Here is a 24,102-nt window from a genome sequence, read left to right as displayed (position 1 = left end):
TGTTAGCTTGGTAACAAAGCATTCAATATTCACCGTTAGATGAAAACCTGATTATTCAAGATAATATCTTTCAACCGTTGGATCGAAAACTTAACTTGTTACACACAAATTAAATGCACGATTTTAGGTTTGTGTAACCGTACCCAAACATGTACATTTGTTGGTTCAACAATAGTTAACCAAATGGTTAGCCATATGAGCACTTACATATCAACCATATTCTTCTTCACCATAACTAGTTCAAATGACTCAAATGAACTAGTTAGAGAGTTGTTCAATTGCAAGGAAATCTTATGTAACTACACAAGACACAATCGAAGCAAAAACGATTTGATTCACTCGAATCGGTTCATGAACTTTATAGCCACGGTTTACATTTTGCATTCCTTAGTTAATATAAATATAAGTTCACAAACAATCGTCTTTAGATATAACCAACTTAAGTTCACAGACTTAGTTCGTGGACTTAAGTTCCCAGAAGGAGTTCTCAAACTCCAGCAGATTTTCTCGGGTCGAGAACTTCCGCCAGTTTGCGGACTGGGTTCGCGGACTGAGTTCACAGCTCTTGTGTCCGGTTTCTCTTGATCAACAAAGTTCGCAAACTTAGGTTCAAGGAAAAAGGACTTATACATATATGTGTTACCACACAATGCTTATATCCATCATTGGTTATATAATATAAACTCTCATTTCAATCATTGAAACATTCTTAGAGGACGTTATTATATAGTTGTTATTCACAAACTATTTTTCGTCAAAGTAAGCAATTTTCAAAGTGATTGAAACATAACATGACTTTTTTCACTATGTAAAGATGAACTTGGCCAAAGCAAAAGCTTTTACCAACACATATTTCGAGAAATAGATAGGCGAGATAAACTCGGCTCGAAATAGCAAATGTTTATAACCAAGATCTATATAGCAAAACGAATTTTGTCTCAAAGATAGAAGATAGAGTAGACAGACTTTTGAGTGATAGATAAGTTCAATTCTCCACATACCTTTTAGTCGATGAAGTTCCACCAGTTCCTTGAGTAGTTCTTCGTCTTGTATGATGATTGTCATGGAGTTCTTGAGCTCAACTACACTTTCTATCCTAGTCCGAGACTTAGCTATAGTAGACTAGAAATCAAGACTTATAATTTTTATCACTAACATTGACAAACATGCTTGAGATAGCAACGCATGCGAGTTCGACCGAGAAATGCTCTAACAAGTCCCGCCTTAAGGAATTTACCTCCATATATCAATAATCAGCATTATACGAAAGAAATATAGATCTTGTTACACGAATTTTATCGTCCATACATGTTATTTTCCTAGCATTGGATAACATTTTAATTTTTTGGAAAAAAACTAAATTGATAGATCATCTTCTACTATACCCAATACTTTTTATAGTTGTACAAAACATCAAAAATTTCCTAGTAGCCACACAAATTCGTAGATATATGCATGCACTTGAGTATGGAACAACAAAATGTATGCACATCATCTAATACGAGTATAACTACATCGCACATACACCCAACTTAAAATTTTACATCTTTTATGTGAACTCTATATATTAATAACCTCTTTATATTAATAATTTTGTGAACGCCCAAGAGTATTATATATAGAGAGGTTCTACTGTAGTTAGACACCGTGCAATTTCGGTTATTATTTATATAAGGTTTCCAAAATCATATCATAATGTATTCATTGTCTTTGACAAAGACGAACGATTATTATTGGATATATAACGACCGGTTAGAGATGGAGATCATATGATAAGTACTTACATTAAGGACCGAGTGCATGTTTTTAGTCGATAATGTTTATATCAAAGAATATGGAGAGCAAATAATGTTACATGTAAGACAAATGTGTTTATTTTTAAATTTCAATAAAATATGATTTGTAGCACCCAATGATCAAGCTTCCTTGTTCATTTGGGCTTGAATCTGATTTGAAGTATGATTAGACCTGAGTTAAAAAATTATTTTTTTTATTTTTTTTTGTTATCTGACTCTGTCTATATATGTATGATTAGAAGATATTTGAATTAGGTATAACTTTGCACTTGACTCGTTGGGCACATATAAGACTGGATTCAAAAATATTCCGTAATTTTTAATAATATTTGAGTCAGATTCAAGTGAGCTTGAACCAGACGAATCAATTGAGTTGGAAATAGATAAACAACATATCATGTTTGCACACTTCATAATCATGGGCCGACTTTTAAGGCCCATCATATAATGAGTTAACTGTATTGTGAGACTAATATGGTAACCAAAATGTACTGTGAGGCTAACGCATCAAATCCAATTACTTTTCTTATTTTAGTTTCATCAAATTATATTGCTTTTCATCAAAATTTTCCAGTTTGTTTAAATTTAGGGTTATTTTGACTTGGGGTCTCAAAAAAATGACCAGAATTGCGTTTGGGTCTCGGAAAGTTTGAAATCAGAGTTTGGGTCTCATGACATCATTGACTGTCTTGATACTTAGGAAATCTAGTTAAGATAGGAAATTACCAACTAAAACTAAGTTTTCGTTTTATTTACTAACAATATCATTCTTCTAGTGTTAGACACCGGCGCAGTAAAGAAGTGTCCATCTAATTTCAATCATGGTAACAGAAGGGAGATGAACTATTTTGATAAAAACCACTTTATGATGGATTCTTCATTCTCTAATCTATCTATTAACTAAAGATGAACAAATTGAGTTTGGGTTTAAATCAAAACTTAAGTCAAATTTTCCCCCTTCATTGCCTATTGGTTCTTGTCCTTATTCTTTACTTTTTTCCTTTTGGTTTCTTGGATTCACCTTTTCTTCTTTCTTCTAATAATTATCTTCTTCTATCATCAACTATTGGAGCATTTCCATCTCATGAGGGATTAAATTGGATTGGTGGTAATTTAAGTAGTCTCCAAAAAAAAAGATAAGGAAATCACTGATTTTCATTCCGGTCATCGATTATCGACACTTCGTTACAGAGCGAAGAATCAAAATTTGGTTATAAACATTACTTACACCAACCAATTTATACTTTAGGAGAATAAAAAAGACCACAAGATGTCATAATTCGAGAAAAGATGGTCAAAAACAAGTTATGGAAAATGAAAGTCCCGGAAGTTATTATAAATATAATTATCTCCATCAAAGAAGGAAGTTGAAACATCACTAGTGAAGGCAAATGCATTCCTTTAATGGATCTATTTCGATCGGATCCGATGCAGTTGTTATTAGAAGATGTTGTGAGAGAGAAGGAGATGATAAACATCTTACCTTTTTTGGTCTTATAAGAAGATTACACTTAAAATTCAGTGAAGAGTTTGGAATTCCAGTTTTGGTTATGACAAGGGTATTATACACGAACGATGAAATTGTTTCTGAAATGGATTTTTCATATTGTTGAATTACTTTGGTTATTGTCGTTAATGGACTTCATATTAATTATTGGTGCTCGTACTGATAGTTCTTGTCTCAATCTCAAACCTTTTTCAAGGTAAAAAGAGGTTCCGATGTTAAAGATTATTGTTGATGGATGAATATGGATTAATAAGATTTTAGAATCTTGGTAATACAAGGAAAGTTGGGTTCTTATCTAGTTCAAATTTGCAGGTTGAAGAGCTATATAAAGTTAGCAAAACAAACAACGAAGAGACCTTTCCATCTCTAATTTCTCACACAAGTGTTTGTTAAAAAGTCTATAACTAGTTCAGCTGAACTTTTCTCTCCATTACCAATCCATTAGATATTTTTAGAAGTTTAAATTAGACCGTTAGATGTGTTTCAATAGATATTTAGTAACATGTGCGACTCGCGTGTTTAAGGGTAGCTGGCGGTGTTAAGTAAATACAAACTGATTGAAAATAAAAATTATCTTCATAACTTTTAAGACGGTCATAAGACCCAAACTCTGATTTCATACTTTATGAGACCCAAACGCAACTCTAGTTTCAAACTTTCGTACCACCTAAAGTTTATTGGAGCACTACCTTTTAAAATCTTTCGATGTTGTCTTTGCTCTTGAAAGAGAAGCTTAATAGATAAACAAGCTAAAATTTGTATGGAAATGGAAACCATAGCCAAACCCAAAACATCATAATGTGGGGGTTAAGCCACACTAGTAAATTACTCCAAATTGAAAATATGTATCATAGATAGATCCACATTAAAAACTTTTGAATTTTTTTTCCTAAATATGGAACAAATAGTCCAAGGTTCGAAGGGTAAATTGTTAGTCCAGTCTAGTAAATTAACCCTAAGTAAATCAGCGTTGAGTCTCTCAATCTATCAAATGAGGTGTTTTCTTCCACCAAAGAAGATAACTCACAGAATTAATGCAATTCATAGCGACTTTTGGTGGGGAAAGGAAAATAACTGCAAGGGAGAATGCTTATTGGAGACCTGTTATAGGAGATAAAGAATGGATTTGAGGAGGGAAAGAATTAGACCAAATTCAGATCAATGTTTGGTCAAAGGAGAACATAATCACTAATGTTAGAGCATTGCTCGGTCGAACTCGCATGTGTGGCTATCTCAAGCATGTTTGTCAATGTTAGTGACCAAACCTACAAGTCTTGATTTCTATCCTATTTATAGATGTCTCGGACTAGGACATAGACAGTGTAGTTGAGCTTAGATTTCACAAAGTTCAACATTTGAAGACGAAGAACTACTAAGGGGATCTTGTATAAATTCTTCGACAAAACGTATGTGGAGAGTTGAACTCATCTATCACTTGGAAAGTCTATTTCTACTATCTCTTATATTGAGACATAAGTCGTGTTAAGATATGGTTTTCTCTATACACATTTGAGATTTCAAGCTGAGTATATCTCTAAATATGTGTTGGTAATCTTTCGCTTCGACCAAGTTCATCTTATATCATGAGAAAATTACCGAGTAACATCTTACATGGTTTGTGTGATACAATCATTTTATGTAGGCTTGGAAGGTTTTGATAATGAATATTTCAATATCTTGAAAATTGCTTTGATGTTAATAGTGTGTGAAAACAGCTATTGTCATTATAGAAGAATGTTTCAATGATTGAAATAAAGAGTTGAGAATGTAACCATGTTTGGATATAAGCATATACAGTGTGTTTGCACATTAGTGTATAAATCCACGAACCGGGAACCAAGTGTATGCATATGTGTGTATACTAAATTGGTGAAGGAGACAAGATAATTATGCGTACACGTACGCATACTGGCGGAAGTTTTCGAACCGAAAATATCTGCTAAGTTTAGGAATTACAAACTCCTAAACTAGCCACCTTAAGTATGCGTACCCGTACGCATACTGGTGGAAGTTTGCAAACCGAAAATTTCTGCTGAGTTTGGAAACTAAACAAACTAAAATCTGGTTGCTTAAGTACGCATACCCGTACACATACTTAAGTTGGTTACTTTTTCAAATCGGTTCGTTCATGGACTTAAACATTTAAATCATAAGGAATGCAATCTTTGCAAACCGTGGATATAATGTTCATGATTGATTCAAGTGAATCAAACCGATTTGATTTCAATTGTGTTTTCTATAACAATTGAACAACTCTTTAACTAGTTTCATTTGAGTCATTTGAACTAGTTATGGTTGAGATGAATAAGGTTGATATGAGAGTAATCATATAGCTAACCTTGGTTAACTATTTGTGAACCAACATGGTGTACACGTTTAGGTACAGTTACATAAACCTAACTGAGGGTACATTTCATTTGTGTGTAACAAACTAAGTTCGATCTAACAGTTGAAAGATATTAGCTTGGTTGAATCAGGTTTTTCATCTAACGGTGATTATTGAATGCTTTGTTACCAAGGTAACTTGGATTGCAAACCCTGATTTGAAAACTATATAAAGGAGAACTCTAGAAACTGGGATACCTAATCCCCACACCTCCTGTGTGTTACTAGTTGCATAACTAGAGTCGATTCTCCTTTAACCTTAGGTTTCTTCTCGAGACCCTGTAGGTTAACGACTTGAGGACCTCATTAGGATTGTGAAGCTAGACCCAACTATTATCTTTGTAGTTGCATGATCTGATCTTGTTGTTTTTGTCGTATTGAGTACAATTGAAATAATTGGCTCGAGATTTTATATCTCCGATAGGCAAGATAGAAAAGTAATCATAAACACCTTCGTCTTATCGTCTGTGATTCCACAATAAATTGTTTCGCTAGTCGATTAAGTTTATTGTGAGGTGATGGATAATACTAGGTTATTCTTCGGGAACATAATTCTGGTTTATCAATTGGCTCCTGTTCACCTTGATTTATCAAAAGACGGAACAAAAACTATTAGGTATTTCTGTGGGAGACGGATTTATTCAATCCTATAAACTTTTCTGTGTGAGACAAATTTGTCTATCAAGTCATCGACTTTGGGTCGTAGCAACTCTTGGTTGTGGATGAGATCAACTAAGGGAATCAAGTGCGCAGTATCCTGCTGGGATCAGAGACATAAGGAGTGCAACTGTACCTTAAATCAATGTGAGATTTATTAGGGTTCAACTACAGTCCAGTCCGAAGTTAATTGGTCGTAGTCTAGTGTCTGTAGCGGCTTAATACAGTGTGGTGTTCAATCTGGACTAGGTCCCGGGGTTTTTCTGCATTTGCGGTTTCCTCGTTAACAAAATTCTGGTGTCTGTGTTATTTCTTTTCCGCATTATATTTTATTATATAATTGAAATATCACAGGTTGTGCGTTAAGATCAATCAATTATAATAACCAACCTTGGGTTTTTGATTTATATTGATTGACACTTGAACATTGGTCTTTGGTACCGTTCAAGTTACTCCTCTTATTCAATCGGGCTCGCAGATTTCTATTTGCTGATTGCGGATTGAATTAAGAGTTAGAGATATTAAACTCTTTGATATAGTTTACTCCAGATTGAGTTTGACTGTCTAGTTGATTCTCTAGAAAGTATATTGGATTAAGTCCTCTCAGATTGCCAAACGAATTGTTGGGTGTGGCTGTTAGACCCCCGCATTTTCAATTGGTATCAGAGCAGGCAAACACATTAAAGATCTCATAAGTCTGTATTTGTAGCAATCTGTGTTTTGAGGACCTAAGAAGTGTCTCTCAAGATAATGCATATTGATACGCCTTCCAAAGATTCAGATTACACCAAAAATCTTGGGTTTGCCTCAAAGGATAACTCCTTAGTAGATTCTTTCGAATCCCGAGGGAAAAACAAGATAGTGTCAGAATCCGAAATGGAACTCACCAGAACATTTAAAAAATCTGCTGAAATCATCGATTGTCAAGTGGCCAAAATCAAGTCTCTTGAAGAAAAGAATGATCATCTTATTGATGAATTTGAGAAATCTCTTGACAGGGAACGTGAACTCTATAGCTACGTTGAATCTCTCTCTAACAGTATCGAAAAACTGGCTCAAGAAACTACTCTACAGCACAAGAAGATTATTATGCTTGAAAATACTGTCATAGAAAACACAGCTAGCGAAAAAATGCCTAGTCAAGACTCATTCATCAGAAATTAACAGTTTTCGTGTTGAAAAAGAGAAACTTGTTTCATCTCTTCAATATGCCATAAAATAGTGTAATACCTTAAAAAGGGAAAACTCTGTTTTGATGAAAAAATCATCTCCTGCACCTTATTTTGTTTCTCACAAGGGTTTACCTAGTATGAATAGTTCTTCTAAAGAATTACCCACTGTGAATTACTTGCAAAATCTGCATGTGACATAAGAAGTTATGGATCAAGGCAAGCATGTCTCTAATCCACGATGATGTTCCTTCTGCGGGAAAAAGAATCACTATGCTCTTCATTGCTTTGCCAGATTGAACTCCATAATTTGTTTATTTCTACTGTCAATGGAGTAAATCGTCTGAAGACATCTACAGTGAATCTCTTGCCGACAGAAAACCATAGTTCTTATAAAAATGATCTCTCTTCTGGAAATCATCACAGGTTGCATTTCCTTATTACGGTATAAACTCTTGTGCCACTAATGAAGACTTTTCCTGTGTTTATAAGAACAAGTATGGTAAGTCTAGATCAAGAAAATGTAAATCCTCCAAATTCTCTTTTCTGGAACCTATTTCCAGAGGTCCTAGACTCAGTCTTCAGAAAAATCCTTCAGATGAACTTTTGAAAGGGTTTATGACTAATTCCTATGGAATACGTTATAATCAATGGAAAAGGGGGAATATACAAGTAAAATGGTCAAACAACCTGTACAATCCTTCTCCCATGTTTGGCAGTGAGATCACTTATCACTCTTGTACCTAACTTTAAGTAACCTCATCCTTGAATATATCTTGAGAGGAACAAGGATGATGACTATGGGAGTCTCAAGATTTGTTGTACGTCATTGTATGTCGTTTTCTTTTGTCAATCAATCAAAGTTTTGAAAGTATATTTTATGACTCGGGCTCTAATTCCAAGGATTATTGAGCAATATTTGACAAACATTGTGTTTTTCCTCTTACGGGATTTAGTTTAAATCCATCCTTCTCTTGTGGACGGTCCGTGAACGTTCGTTTCCTACTCCTGTGAGTTCATAGGGTTTCCTTAATGAGAAGTGTCTTCTCTTAATACATATATATCTTATATTGTATTAATCCATCCCTAACAAAAATTATATGGAGAACTCTGCAAAATCTCAAGAGATTGTGCATCTTGATATGGAGGAAGACATTCAAGGACGTGAGTCAATTCAAGAGCTGGTTCTAAAGAAGATGCTTGCAAGAAAGGACCACAACTCCTGAATTGATGATTCTGTCAAGGATTTAACTCGTTTTCAAAACGATTCAAAGGTCGAGTTTCAAATCTTCAACTGCAAATAAACCAACTCTTGGATGGTCATGCCAAAATCCCTACAAATCAAAATATTCTGATACGGAGTCAGAAAAAGCTCATCATGGACTGTGTCAAATCTAGACAACTTTCTCGGGTTGTTGATCGAAAAGTTTGTGTTCTTACTCACGAACATGGAGTTTCTACGGTCAGAAGAGTGAAGGAAATCAGTGACACCTTCTATGATGGATTCATTGAAAGGTATGAGGTTCTCAAGGAACTTTGAATGTCTAGTAAATATTGCTTTTATGTTTTTAGAAGAATAACTAGGGTTTGGAATAACCATTATTGTGAGTACACATAGCTATGTCCAACGATTTCCATCTTCTATGTTTTTAGATTTATTTTTTTAAATTCTAAGTTTTTAGAAGATGATTTTTGCAATTTTAATCTTTATGATTTTATAAATTGCAAATTATTATGGGATATGTTGTTTACGTCCGTGAACTTGTAACTGTCCCATACTTGTTCAAAAATTATCTCTATTATGTCAGTATGAAAGCATTGATAGAAGATAGAATGAACTTTTGACATTACAAAAGTTAAAGCCTTTTATGTCATTGTTTTGATGGAATAAAGGATAAAACTTTTGTTTACAAGGATTAAGTCTATTATATGTCATTGTGCAAATAGTGATGGAAAATAGAATGAATCCTTGTCTATTCCGCAGTATTGGTCGATCTCCGATCCACATTTTTGTGCATATACTGTGTTGCTCCGTAAGGTTCCTTATGTTTGAGCATGACCAACTAAATTGATCATTCTCTTTTGGTTATTTTAGTTGTTGCTCCGTAAGTTCTCTTATGTCGAGCATGATCAATTGAATTGATTACTTTTTTGTGGTTAATTTAGTTGTGTAATTCCAGTTGAATTAATTATGAGTTTTCTTGTGATTAATTTAATTATGCATTCCGATTGGATTAATCATGAATTCTGTTGTGGATAATCAATTGAATACTTTGGATTCAAATTCATGTTTTCATGTGATTTGATTTTGTCCAAAGAAATCCTTCTTTTCTTGTGAAAGTAAGGTCACCTTTGTTTTTCTTTCGGGAATGACATTTTATGGGGGAGAGTTCATTTTGAACTTGTGCTTAATTGCCAAATATTTGTGGGGAGTGCAACTGTGGAATATTAGGGGTTATCTTGTATCTTTATAAACTCCTTGATAAATGCATTTAGCTTCGGCTTTATGATGGCATCTAAATAAGTTGATATGTTATTCTCTTTTGGTAATGAACTATCTCTGTGAAAATTTCATGAGGATCCCACTAGTTTTCGTACCTTTGCCCATTTATATTGACAAAAGGGGGAAGAATTAATGTGTAGTGTGATACTACAAATACATATGATTTACGGATCATTATGTAAGGGGGAGTGGTTTTCATGTTGAGATAAAGTATTGACTAAGGGGGAGTGATACATATCCCCAAAGTATTGTTGTCAAAGTTGTGATACAATTGAACTTTGATATTGTATTGTTGTGTAATAATACTATGACACTGTATAACAATGATTGAGAGCATTTTGTTTTCTCATTGTTATCGCTACGGATCTTCAACAACTGTGATGCTGAACTTACAACCTTTAGGATCATGGAGTACTTGGAAGTGGCGAAGATTTCGAGTCGCGTTGAAGATGCCAAGGAGATCAAGCATTTGGATGAGAAGCAACAATTTCTATCTATTTTGTAATTCATATGTATTGATAGTTTTGTCACTAAAATTGACAAAGGGGGAGATTGTTAGAGCACTGCTCGGTCTAACTCGCATGCATTGCTATCTCAAGCATACTTGTCAATGTTAGTGATCAAAACTATAAGTCTTGATTTCTAGCATATTTATAGATGTCTCAGACTAGGACATAGGTAATGTAGTTGAGCTTAGATTTCACAGAGTTCATCATTTGAAGATGAAGAACTACTAAGGGGAGCTTGTGGAACTTCTTCGACAAAAGGTATGTGGAGACTTGAACTCATCTATCACTTGGAAAGTGTATTTATACTATCTTCTATATTGAGACATAAGTCGTATTAAGATATAGTTTTCTCTATACACATTTGAGATTTCGAGCTGAGTATATCTCGCTTACATATTTCTTGAAATATGTGTTGGTAAGCTTTCGCTTCGACCAAGTTCATCTTATATTATGAGAAAATTGCCGAGTAACATCTTACATGGTTTGTGTGATACAATCATATGATCTAGGCTTGGAAGGTTCGATAATGAATATTTCAATATCTTGAAAATTGCTTTGATGCTAATAGTGTGTGAAAACGGCTATTGTCATTATAGAAGAATGTTTCAATGGTTGAAATAAAGAGTTGAGAATGTAACCATGTTTGGATATAATGTGTTCGCACATTGGTGTATAAATCCACAAACCGGGAACCAAGTGTATGCATATGTGTGTATACCAAATTGGTGAAGGACACAAGATAAGTATGTATACCCGTACGCATACTGGCGGAAGTTTTCGAACCGAAAGTATCTGCTGAGTTTGGGAAATACAAACTCCTAAACTAGTCACCTTAAGTATGCGTCTGGCGGAAGTTTTCGAACCAAAAATTTCTGCTGAGTTTAGAAACTAAACAAACTCAAATTCGGTTGCTTAACTACACATATCCGTACGCATACTTAAGCTGGTTACTTTGTCAAATCAGTCAGTTCATGAACTTAAACATTTAAATCATAAGGAATGCAATCTTTGCAAATCGTGGCTATAATGTTTATGGTTTATTCAAGTGAATCAAACCGATTTGATTTCAATTGTGTTTTCTATAACAATTGAACAACTCTTTAACTAGTTTCATTTGAGTCATTTGAACTAGTTATGGTTGAAATGAATAAGGTTGATATGATAGTAATCATATGGATAACCTTGGTTAACTATTTGTGAACCAACATGGTGTACACGTTTAGGTATGGTTACATAAACCTAAATGAGGGTACATTTCATTTCTGTGTAACAAGTTAAGTTCGATTTAACGGTTGAAAGATATTAGCTTGGTTGAATCAGGTTTTTCATCTTACGGTGATTATTGAATGCTTTGTTACCAAGGTAACTTGGATTGCAAACCCTGATTTGAAAACTATATAAAGGAGAACTCTAGCAACTGGGAAACCTAATCTCCACACCTCCTGTGTGTTACTAGTTGCATAACTAGAGTCGATTCTCCTTTAACCTTAGGTTTCTTCTCGAGACCCTGTAGGTTAACGACTTGAAGAATTCATTGGGTTTGTGAAGCTAGACCCAACTATTATCTTTGTAGTTGCGTGATCTGATCTTGTTGTTTCTGTCGTGTTGAGTACAATTGAAATAATTGGCTCGCGATTTTATATCTCCTATAGGAAAGATAGAAAAGTAATCACAAACACCTTGGTCTCATCGTTTGTGATTCCACAATAAATTGTTTCGCTAGTCGATTAAGTTTATTGTGAGGTGATTGATAATAATAAGTTGTTCTTCGGGAATATAAGTCAGGTTTATCAATTGGTTCCTGCTAACCTTGATTTATCAAAAGACGGAACAAAAACTCTTGGGTATTTCTGTGGGAGACAGATTTATTCAATCCTATAGACTTTTCTGTGTGAGACAAATTTGTCTATCAAGTCTTCGACTTTGGGTCGTAGCAACTCTTGGTTGTGGGTGAGATCAACTAAGGGAATCAAGTGTGTAGTATCCTGCTGGGATCAGAGACGTAAGGAGCGTAACTGTACCTTGAATCAGTGTGAGATTGATTAAGGTTCAACTACAGTCCAGTCCGAAGTTGATTGGTAGTAGGATAGTGTCTGTAACGACTTAATACAGTGTGGCGTTCAATCTGGACTAGGTCCCGGGGTTTTTCTGCATTTGCGGTTTCCTCGTTAACAAAATTCTGGTGTCTGTGTTATTTCTTTTCCGCATTATATTTTGTTATATAATTGAAATATCACAGGTTGTGTGTTAAGATCAATCAATTAGAATATCCAACCTTGGGTTGTTGATTTACATTGATCGACACTTGAACATTGGTCTTTGGTACCATTCAAGTTACTCCTCTTATTCAATCGGGCTCGCAGATTTCTATTTGCTGATTGCGGATTGAATTAAGAGTTAGAGATATTAAACTCTTTGATATACTTTACTCTAGATTGTCTGACTGTCTAGTTGATTCTCTAGAAAGTATATTGGAGTAAGTCCTCTCAGATTTCCAAACGAATTGTCGGGTGTGGTTGTTAGACCCTGCATTTTCAACTAAGCTACTATTTTTAATCACTAATCCACTATTCGAAATCCCTTACTTGCCTCTCGAACAGGTTATCTTCTTCCAAAAAACCTAATTGTTTTCTATGGAAAACCAGCTTATTTTCTATACCATCACTAAGCTACTATTCTTAATCCCTTACCTGCTTCTCGAATGGGTTATCTTCTTCCAAAATCCCTAATTGTTTTCTATAAAAAAACAACTTATTTTCTATGCTGGTTCTCTCAATTGTGATTACTATCTCATTGTATTTAGCTTTGGGCGGTTGAGCTAAGAAGTTTAATGGATTCTGGATTAGATACAGGTATTGGATCTGAAATTCATTTAACACACGAAGAATATGCAAAGAAGGGTTTGAAAGTGTAAAAACATGTAAGTATTAGTGGGGTAAATGTCTTCACCTATTCTTTTATTAGTTTTCTTTAATGCATAATGTTAGGGCTTTGATTCCCATATTGTTAAGATGGTGCAAAATTGTATAGTTTAGAAATTTATGGGTTCCCTCGACTTACGGATCGGTTTTTAAAATGAAATTTGCATATGGTCTTATGATGAGTTAAGAGCTGGTAAGTAGGGCGAGCAACAGACAAACGGATGCGGATTAGGAGTCACCCGCGTCCAATCCGTCAAAGTTGCGGATTTGGAAATTCCAACCGTGTCCGATCCAATCACCCGTGTATTTGACATCCGCGGATCAGCGGGTGATACGGGCTGGATGCGGATTAGCTAACATTCTGATTGCTTACATCTAAGCTTACCGAAGTAGTAATTAATGGAATTTTTATTGTTTCATTTTCCAGGTGAAGGGATTGGGATTGCCAGTGATAGTGCTTGGTGAAGAAAAATTAGAAATCACAATCTGGTGGGATGATTTACTAGAGGTAACTGATCGTTGTGATGGAAACAAGACGATGAACACTACCGAACCCATCAACCCATGAACAGATTTATGCGCCTTGCCATTTTCTTCTGGTAACACTTCAATCAACCAGTCTACAAGAATCATCCTATGTTTTTCATTAATTCGATACTATGAATCCCGTATTTATAGTTGTGAACTGTGCATGATGGAATCTTGAAATTAGACTCAATTAAGAGAATGTATGATTAAAATCAAAGAAAACTAGCAACTGTTGAATGTTATGAATATCAATTTCCTACATACGGATGCAGATCAATGTTCAAAAATTGTTGAATATAACTAAGTTACTCAGTAACCTCACTAACTGATAAGCATATTGACAGTCAAGGGAGATAACTTACAGATGTACACTTGTTCCTAATATCTCTTCCTAAAAACACACATGGGGAAGTCTGTGTCCGTAGCGACTGCGTTACGTTGGGTAACATGACATACTTACACTTGTTCATCCATTCTAACTAGATATACATTTTTCCGGTATGATTAATAACAACATATACATCCTACAGTGCAGGTGAATCCGCAGATTTCAAAGTCCGACCGCAACCAAATCGTCGAAAATGCGGATTTGAGAATTCCATCCGTGTCACCCGCAATTTTACGGACGAATATGGTGAAATCCGTGGTTCCGGACTTTTTGCTCACCCCTACTGATAAGGTAAGTTAGGATAGCAGGATTGATAGCTATCACATCTAAAACTGGGACCTTCCTTGCTGCCAGCCCAGAAGAAACAAAAGCTCTGACTCTGCTGAGATTTTAGCCGATGCGCTAGCAAAGAAGAGCATCTCCTTGATTTCCAATGTGAGATCAAGGAAATTTGGTCTCACATTCATCATTGAGATTTTCATTGGAGAAGGTTTTTGTGTTAAAATAACTTGAAAATCGTACGTGGCCTTGAATATATGAATTTTCCAAAGTCTCAATGCTCTAAAGCAAGAAAGCAAGTAATTCACAAGCAGCAATTGAACCAAATGTCAAATTTCTTACTGCCTTCAATTTCTTTTGATAGATAGAATTTAGGTGCAACAATCTTTCGTTTCTGTGTCAGAGGATCAGATTCTCTCAGGTCATGTCCGTGAGATGAAGGCAACCTACATAGTGGACCTCGTGTAAATGTAATGCCTCCGGTTTTCTTTTGTTCCAGTTTTCAAAATGGTTATGGGATACCCTAATACATATACAAAATGTCTAGATTACTCTTTAACTAGAACTGATTTTACGTCCAGGTTTGGATTAATTCCAACCGTAAAATTTTATTTGCATGTAATTTTACGTCCAGGTTTGGATTAGTTCCAACCGTAGAAGCTCATTTTACGTCCAGGTTTCTTTTAATTCCAACCGTAGAATCCGATTTTACGTCCAGTTTTCTTTTAATTCCAATCGTAGAAGTGATTTTACGTCCAAGTTTGGAGTATTTCCAACCATATAAGTGATTTTACGTCCAGGTTTGGAATATTTCCAACCGTAAAAGTTTATTTTAGGGCTAGTTTTTCTTCTCACAAAAACTTTGTCCCAGAATTCACCAAGTATACAACAAAATTCATTAATTTAATTTTTATCTAATTAAATTAAATTAAAATTAACTAAATAAGAGTTGTTTAGTCATTACAAAATTATTTGAAATAAGGGGTTTTTGATATTACTTATGGGTAACCCGTTTTTGTCCTATTAAGTGACACCTCTCTAATGGAATGTGACGCCCCAGTAATAGCCTTCAAAAAAAATGTGGGGTTAAGCAGCATGAAAAAGACGTGAATACCCCACCAAAAGTTATGTAGTACTACCGAAAGAATGCGTCGCCTGAGGTTCATAAATATTTAGTCCTAGGTTACATTTTAGCACCTTCAAAAAAGAGAAAAAAGGCTACATTTTAGTAAGGGTCAGAGTGTTAATTACAGGACCCTCTCTTTCATTCGTTTGGCTAGCAGTTCGTATTTATTAGGATTTAGGTTGAAATCCCGTGTTGCTGTTTTACCAATGCTCTTCAATGTCGTGTACGTTACAATAGTAGCCATGAGCTTTCTTTCTGTCCATTCTCTTCTTTTGATTGCTTTCTTCAACTAATATTATACAGTGTGAAGAATAACGATTTTGATTTAATTCTTTTGGAAGGTCACCATCAAGAAGTATGCCAGTATGCGACTACATGCACCGTATAGGATTAGAACGCCCAAACTAAAATTCCAGTTACGAAGATCATAGCCTGTTTGCACGAGTGAACCACAACGCGTTATCAGCCAAACTCCAGAAGACCTGTTATATAACATAACTGTTAGCATTCGGTTCACATTAGGAAAGACATTTGGAAAAACTTAACATATGAACACACCTCTCGGCATTTGAGATCACAAATGCTTGCAAAGCCCACTTTGGATAGCATAAATTTGCTATGATCGTCATTAATCCAGTTGTCTTCCGAGTTGAGACGAGAGTCAAAACAACAGGAAGGAGAACTGACCACTGAAAGAAATAAAACAGATTGTCAATAGCAAATAAAGGGAGGCTGCTGAATTGAATATTTGTATAAGTTCGGCGAGAGTACGTACCAGCTGTGCTGAGCTAGGTTCGAAAAAGATGGCAAATACATAGGCTATACCAGTGACACAGTACACAAGACAGACCATAACAATGTAATAATCCATGAACGAAGACCTAGGGTTGTTGAAGAAATAAAACATGGAAAGATATAGCACAGGTTTCACAAGTGTATTGAAGTGATCAACAGTATCTCTTGATAAAAAATAAGCCAGACTGCTCATGCCGGAACTGCTCTCTCTCCAGTAAATTAACTTGTCCGTTGAGAAGGATCTCAAAGCAGCAATCTCGCATAGAAGAGCTGCAAGCCAATGGTCAAGTTTTTCAAACAAATGAGTCAGTATACACGGAAGAAATCTTCTCAAATGATGAATGTGACATAGTAAGGCAAGAATATTAAGACTTAGAAGTCTGTATAGGTTTGAGTTCTGTGACTTACAAACAGCAATTATTGTGTAGGAGAACCCTGCTGCCCCAAAATTGTCATCACTGACTTTGGCTAGTGATCCCAAGCAAGCTCCGGCAAGAAATAAGATTAAAAAATCCACCGCTTGTGTTTTAGATTCTCTTAACCGTTGTTTGCTAACCCTGCAAAAAAATAATAGAGTTCACATGGGTTAATATTGCAGAACTGAATAGCCAAGAAAGAAAAATTAGAACTGAGTGCTATGAAGAAAAAAAAGTTCATTATTTCTCCCGACTCACCCACCACCAAAAATAACACACATTTGCACCTCAGATTAGCCAGTCAATAGTTTTATGTGAAGCAAAGAGTTCTGATGAATGGGTGCTTACCTCCCAAGATAGTATTTATACTGTTTGAATACACCTGGAGTGTGGCGGTTAGACAGATCTTTCAACATCAAGAAATTGTGGTGTATGTTGTCCCGTTGGATCTCTACATTACACTTAACATCCTCCCATAAATCCCCAGAGAACGAACTCTCTTCAACTTCATCTACATCACTTTCGCAATCTGTCTCATTACTCAAATCTGGACGTCTTGATGAAATTGCAACATCTACAGCATTCAGCTGCATATCTGGGGGTATAGGGTATCCCTAGTGAAGCCTCCATCTGAGAGGAAGCTGTTTGATGTCTATGCTTTAGCTTGGCACTGTGCCCTCCATAACGTCGATGAAGTGATCTGGTGGATTAACACGATCAGGAACTATGACCCCAAGGCCTGCAAAATAATCTTCAACTTCCTTTACTGGTCCATGATATACAGTAAGACCACCTCTGGCTAGAAGTATGAGATCATCAAACATCTTGAACAGGCTATAGCTGAAATACACAACTACAGGTCACTATAAAGCATAAGGAGATATGAACAAACATCGAAAGCAAAATGAGCACAGTGATCTTTCAACGAAGTCAAGTGTTATTGTTACCTGGGTTGGTGAACTACTGTGCAGATGTTTACCCCTTCAAGAGCCTCACGGCGAAGTGCTCTTAGAAGTAACTGGGAGGATGAACTGTCTAATCCAGACGTTGGTTCATCCAAAATCAGAAGTGACGGTTCCATAACCATTTCCAATCCAACATTTACCCGTTTTCTCTGACCTCCGGAAATTCCCCGGTTCTCTACTGTTCCAACCAAGGAATCTCTTACATAATGTAGCCCCAAGGAGTCGATAACTCTTTCAATGATCAGAACCTTATCTGCTTTTGGCATGCCAGACAATAGCCTTCAATGATCAGGAAATGAAACTCAATTAGCATAGAAAAATGAAAGCTAAGGTACATGAAGTAGAAGTGGACAACAGACTCTTCAGAGTTCAGATTCCTCTTTGAGCCAATAAAATGTGAGGAAATCTAGTGATGCCAAAGAAGTAAGATGACTGCCGCGACCTATTGTCCTCATTTTGGTAACCTTTATTACGCGCGAGGTTTTGCTCTGGAGGGCCCAAAGTCCAGGCCCATGTCTCCCAAAAGGTCATGGGCTAGTAGCTACATGTAAAGTCTAAGGCGTGCCTTAAAGAACCGAAATTAACAACTCACTCTAGACAGTATTAGAATGACGCTGCAAATGGCTTCCAAATGCAAGACTAACTATGTTAAGCATACCTGCATTTGGCACTGAAAAGGAAATTTTCCTCTACTGTCAAATTCCCATGCACAATATCATCTTGTGGCACAAAACCGACAAGTTTCTTATACGAGTGGATAGAATCATTCATTCCATTAATAAGAATAATTCCTGTCCTTTTGCAGCCCGTAGCTTTTCCTGCCAGAGCATTAAGAAATGTTGTTTTTCCAGCTCCAGATGGACCCATGACAGCAGATATGCGGCCCGGCATGATTTTTCCAGTGACACTCCTCAAAAGATGTTTGTTTTTCCCTTTCAATGTAAGGGTTAGGTCTTCGAAAGAAACCTCAATCATTGGTCTGGTTGCGATCTCTATCCCAGTAGCCATCTTAATAATGCCGGAAAATGTCAAGTTCTTATTTTCTAGTTGCAGAGCTTTCTCTCTCTCAATTTTGCCATATACATACTTGAAAATTTGGCTATTAGTATGCATATGTCTCCCCTCGGGCGCATGATTTTTACCACTCTCCAGACTAAAGTCATCACCGAGTTCTTGCTTATTCTGTGTGGGACTTCCTGATCCTTTTTTCTTAGTTTTGTCTGCGATATATGATTTCTGCTGCGACACATGTGAAAAACCTATGCCCTTATCCGGCTCAGATCTAGTCTGGCCCAGAACTATTATTTCCTCTGGTTGTATTGCAGCCTTTTGACAAGAAAATGTACGTGACAGGGATTTTTGCAGTCCAGGTGCATGCTTCTTAACAACGTCTCCTGTGGCCTTGCCCCTTTCATGTGCCTGCGCAGTTCTTCGGACACTCCTTGCTGCAGCTTCCCTGGATTTAGCATTTCTTCTTTCACGAATGACAAGAACATGACCAGAGCAGTTATAGATAATGATCAACAAAGTAGTCAATGCAGCCTGCATAGTCAATTCAAGGTATCAACATCTACCAGTTACAACAACAGAATAAAGATAGAGTAGAACCAAATGTGTAGACTTCATGGCATTGAGAAAAGAGAATATAATTCAGTTTGTTATCAGCACTTACAATAAGAAAACCACCATGCAAATGAAGATTTTGTGTCGCTGTATTCAGATCGCAAGAAGTCAACTTGAAGCACTCTGGAAGGAGGCCATTAAAACGTCAAGCCTGGCAGCAAAATTCTTTAGTTCTAGTCTGAACTTTCATAAACTAAAGAAAATATAAAATTGCAGGACAAGCATTTCCGAATGATTCCTAATTGATGTAATTGGGTAACCATGTTTGATTTTAAGGAGTATAAGCGGAAAAAAATAGCAAAATAAGAAAAAGCTGGCAATAACACCGCTATATGAAGTAAAAATCCTTTTAGTGAACCAAATTAAAATGCTACGAACAATTTTCCCAAAACTAACTTCACAAGACTTACTTTTTTCAGATATAGACCCCGTACGGCAATAATGTCTGAACAACACAGAAAAAAGAAAGAATCAAACATAGAAGGTAAGCAAGTTGCAAGAAAACAAATTATTCGAGTCGGTATCATGAAGCAATTAACAAAGTGACCTTCTAGGTCTTAGTTATACTTCAATAAAAAATAAAATTTTGCAGAGTAGTATGAGTGCCAGCGTTATGGTATAAAAGTTATAATACCCATCACTGCAAGGTATTTTTTTGGTGGTAGAGGGACAGTATGATCCCGCTGGACAGAACACCTCCCAACTACTCCTAATATCAGCCCATGAATCGGCTCCTCCACAAGTATGATTTCCGTATCCAGGAGGTAGATGGTATCGGTATCTGCAAAAGTTTGAAGCCAATAACTAAAGCAATATAGCAAGAGACCATGCGACACACAAAATATTATAAGATACAGTATCAACTTACGGATCACACATGCTAGTTGCTTTGTTTAGTTCCGCAAGTGGACAGTAAGAACCTAATGGGCACGCTTCAATGAAAATGAAACAAATAGCGAAAATTTAGTTGGTAGATCTGTCTCTACCTTGAATAAAATCTACAAAAAAAAAAAAAAAAAAACTCCTGATGCTACAAAACATGTACTTATACTATAATCAAATGCACAAACTCAGGTGAGAAAGTTTTGTCTTCCGCAGCATTGAGTTTGATGTTATTTACTTTTATAACCATTCAAGTCAAATTCTTAAGTTCAATTACTCTTTGAAAAGAAAGATTCACACATGAAACACTTACGTATCATACAAGTAAGACCATGTGGGCAGAAGAAGCCCGCACAACAAGAATGACAACTGCTAGTTCTAGTAGGCATGTCTTTTGAATTCCTTAGATCAATCGGATCATCAAGGCCAACTCTACAAGCCCATCCAGGTTCACAGCCAGGATTCCATGTGGTCATATTGCAATTCTTGTTAGGACTTAAGTAGCTCGTTGCAACAAATCTACTGAAGTAAAACTTTATTTCTGCTGCTGTACAGAGGCGTAGAGCGATATCTCCTGTTGATCCAATTGTCATCTGTAATCAGATGCGATAAAGAAAACACACAAAAACTACAACGAAACAAAGTGTTGAAATTACCCACAAATACAAGAAGCACATTCAGTCGATTATAAAGCAGTGGCTCAACAGCTCAAGTTTTCCATTTGTTAACAGTTATACTCGCAAACTATTTGGATAATACCCGACCATCCAATGATATGGCTAATTACTTAACCATGATCAAGTTTACTACTTCATAAAGTGCATAGCTAAAATGATGTGATCACTCAGTATTTCCATAGCATAGATATACCATGAAGTATATGAATCATGACTTGGGTCTGCTTTGTATGGCTTGTACTGATTACGGAAAGATTGCTCCAGTGACAATAAAAATGTAAGGCATCAAGCAAAAAACACAAAGATTCACTTTTACCTTTTGTTCTCTCAATACAAGAAGATAAGAAATCCAAATCCGACGTAAAATCAAATGCCCCATCCCAATCTTTTTGCCTGAAATACAATATAAACACTCTAATCTAAATTAAAACAATAGTGTAATCAATTGAAGTAAGTAGCTGAGGAAAATTAAGTTGAAAGGAAATAACCCACTGATCCTTGATACAGAATGCCAATTTACGACTAATTTCGTCTTGATAGATATCTGTGAGGTTAGATAAATGTTTGTAAATGAGCTTTGTAACTAATGGAAGTAGCTCAGGACTACTTGTTTTATTGTACTCATCAAGTAATAGATGTAACTCAGTATTACTTGTTTGATTCAATCCATCAAGTAGTTGACATTGTACTTGCCACGAAAATCTCCATAGAATGATGAATATCAAGACTAAAATAGATGTAATTCTATCAGCATTAACTTTACCGCTGCCCATACCGGCCTAAGTTAGCTTAAGAACAAAACAAACTACGATTCTGACTGAAATATATAATCCAATTAAACCATGAACCTGCAATGAAATTTTCAACAGTAGTGCTAGTAGTAGCTATACTAGAGTAGACTAATAGTGTGGAAATGCGAAAGATTTGACTAAGGAAATCTAGGGTTTCGTAGACGAAGAGGTAGTTCGACTTCCAAGAAAGAAGTAGGTGGAGAATCCGAAAATGGTGGGAGAGAAATAACATGGTGAGAATGTACTTGATTCTAATATCAGATTTCATACGAGATTTCAATTTAATGAAGAGAGTATGTACTTGATCAAGAATCAATTAAATTGAACATCAGCAAACAAATAGTTTTCCAAATTTTTAAATCATTTTTTTTCTTCCAGAAGTACATTCACACATTCGCTCATTCCTTGCGCAAGCAGGAAGATTCAAACCTCGACTTCCAAGAAAGAGGAAAACGCTGCAACCGTTCCACCCGCAGTTTCGCTCAGAGCATGCAGCGGCAAAAATTTACGATTTTTCACCGCACCTTCTCAGAAAGGTATTGTGGTTTCCGAAATATTATTCCGGGAAATAGTAAATCTAGGACACCGCAAACAGAAAAAAAAATAGTGTCTTGTTTTAGTTGATTTCTTAGGTTGAGCCGCTTAGACCGGGTCTTATCGAGATGCCAAAGGTCTTCCCAAACGCTTTTACACAACAGTCTGAGAAGAGCCTAGCTCTTACGGTTGTTCCCCATTTTAAGAAAAGAACGGATAATGGTCCCCGATTTTTAATTTGTTGGATCCACCAATTAAAGAAACCCCACTTAAATCTCTGTTGGTCCCACTAAATTTCATCAAAAACGGATAATGATTAACCTGTTTATATAAGTTGGGCTACCTTGCGTTTCCTTAAAATTATTTCGCTACTTTTTCCATCCATTATTTTGTTAGCTGAGTCAGCATAAAAGTTTACGTGGCAAAACCAAACACGTGTTACACAAAATACCTAAAATATCCTCCTATTATTTCCGTATCGTATTCATCTCCTTTTTCTAAGTGAAGAGGACGAAAATGTTTATTCCGACGATTTATCGAACATTTGAAGTGCATAACCTGGCCGTCTTCTATGCATCAGTGAATCATATTCTACACTCTCCAAAATTCCAAATCCCTGCACAATACGAACTAAACAAATCCATATTCAGAAACCGTTCAAACATTCATAATCAACAACTCCATCATTTCTTCTCTACAGCTCCTGTTTGCCTTGTAAATCAATTCCTAAATGCTGCCAAAAGAGCTTGTACACAGCCTCAGAATGAACAATAACAACCCTTGTTAACAACACCAGCAACTTATATCTTATAACTGTACGGATAGAAAAGTAACAGATCTGTTTTCTTGAAATCGAACACAACCCAAACTTCATGTTTATCTTAAGCTTCTATTTCTTCAAGCCACCAGAATTCGTATCATTCACACACCATCAACAGAACCATGGCAGCGACAAATTCATTTTCGCTGATTTTTGGGGTTTGAGACATCAACCCAAATTACTTCCCGAACTCAAACATTACTCTGTCAAGTATAAATTGAGCTCAAACCCAGGTTTGTTACCTTCAAAGACTCATAAACCACTTATCAATTTCTTATTTCAGTACCAAAATAAACAACAGCAAATCCCCTTTTCTTCAATCGATTTTGTTTCACAATTTCGCCAAATTGATTCTCCTTTTTCTGACTTTATAATTTCTCTATCAGTAATGGTCTCTCAACTGGAAGCTACTAAATCAATCATGTTGATTTTGTTAGAATTGGCTCATAAACACGGTGGTTAAATTGGGTTTTTTGAAATTGCAAAAAATGGACTTTTGTTTGGGTATTTTAATTTGTTTGCAAAAACCCCTCTTTCGGAACAGTTTTCCTAGCAAGAATCAATATATTTTGCTGTAAATTTGACCGAGTTTTTCCTTCGATGCAAGGGATAAGGTTACAGTTTCGTCTCTAATGGCGGTGCACAGCTTTGATGAAGAAGACTGAAATATAGAGAAGAAGAGGACGCGTGTTCTAATATAATCGACGTACCAAAAAGTAAGTTGTTAATAACCGTTCAATTTCGGACATATGTAGAGCCGTTCGATCTAGTGCACCGTGTATCTATTTTGTTTTTAGGCGAGGGTATTTTAGGAAGGGCACAAAACAGGTG

General features: G+C 35.9%; 1 pseudogene; it reads right to left on the bottom strand.

Annotated features, from left to right (window-relative positions):
• Positions 1-15,629: 15,629 nt before the first annotated feature.
• Positions 15,630-23,892, bottom strand: LOC113309899 (annotated as a pseudogene).
• Between the last annotated feature and the right edge of the window lie 210 nt (positions 23,893-24,102).

Source organism: Papaver somniferum, chromosome 9 (genome assembly GCF_003573695.1).
Source record: "Papaver somniferum cultivar HN1 chromosome 9, ASM357369v1, whole genome shotgun sequence".
In the NCBI taxonomy this organism is placed as follows: Eukaryota; Viridiplantae; Streptophyta; class Magnoliopsida; order Ranunculales; family Papaveraceae; genus Papaver; species Papaver somniferum.
The sequence above is the reverse complement of the archived record's forward strand: the minus strand, read 5'-3'. Positions and strand labels throughout refer to the sequence as shown.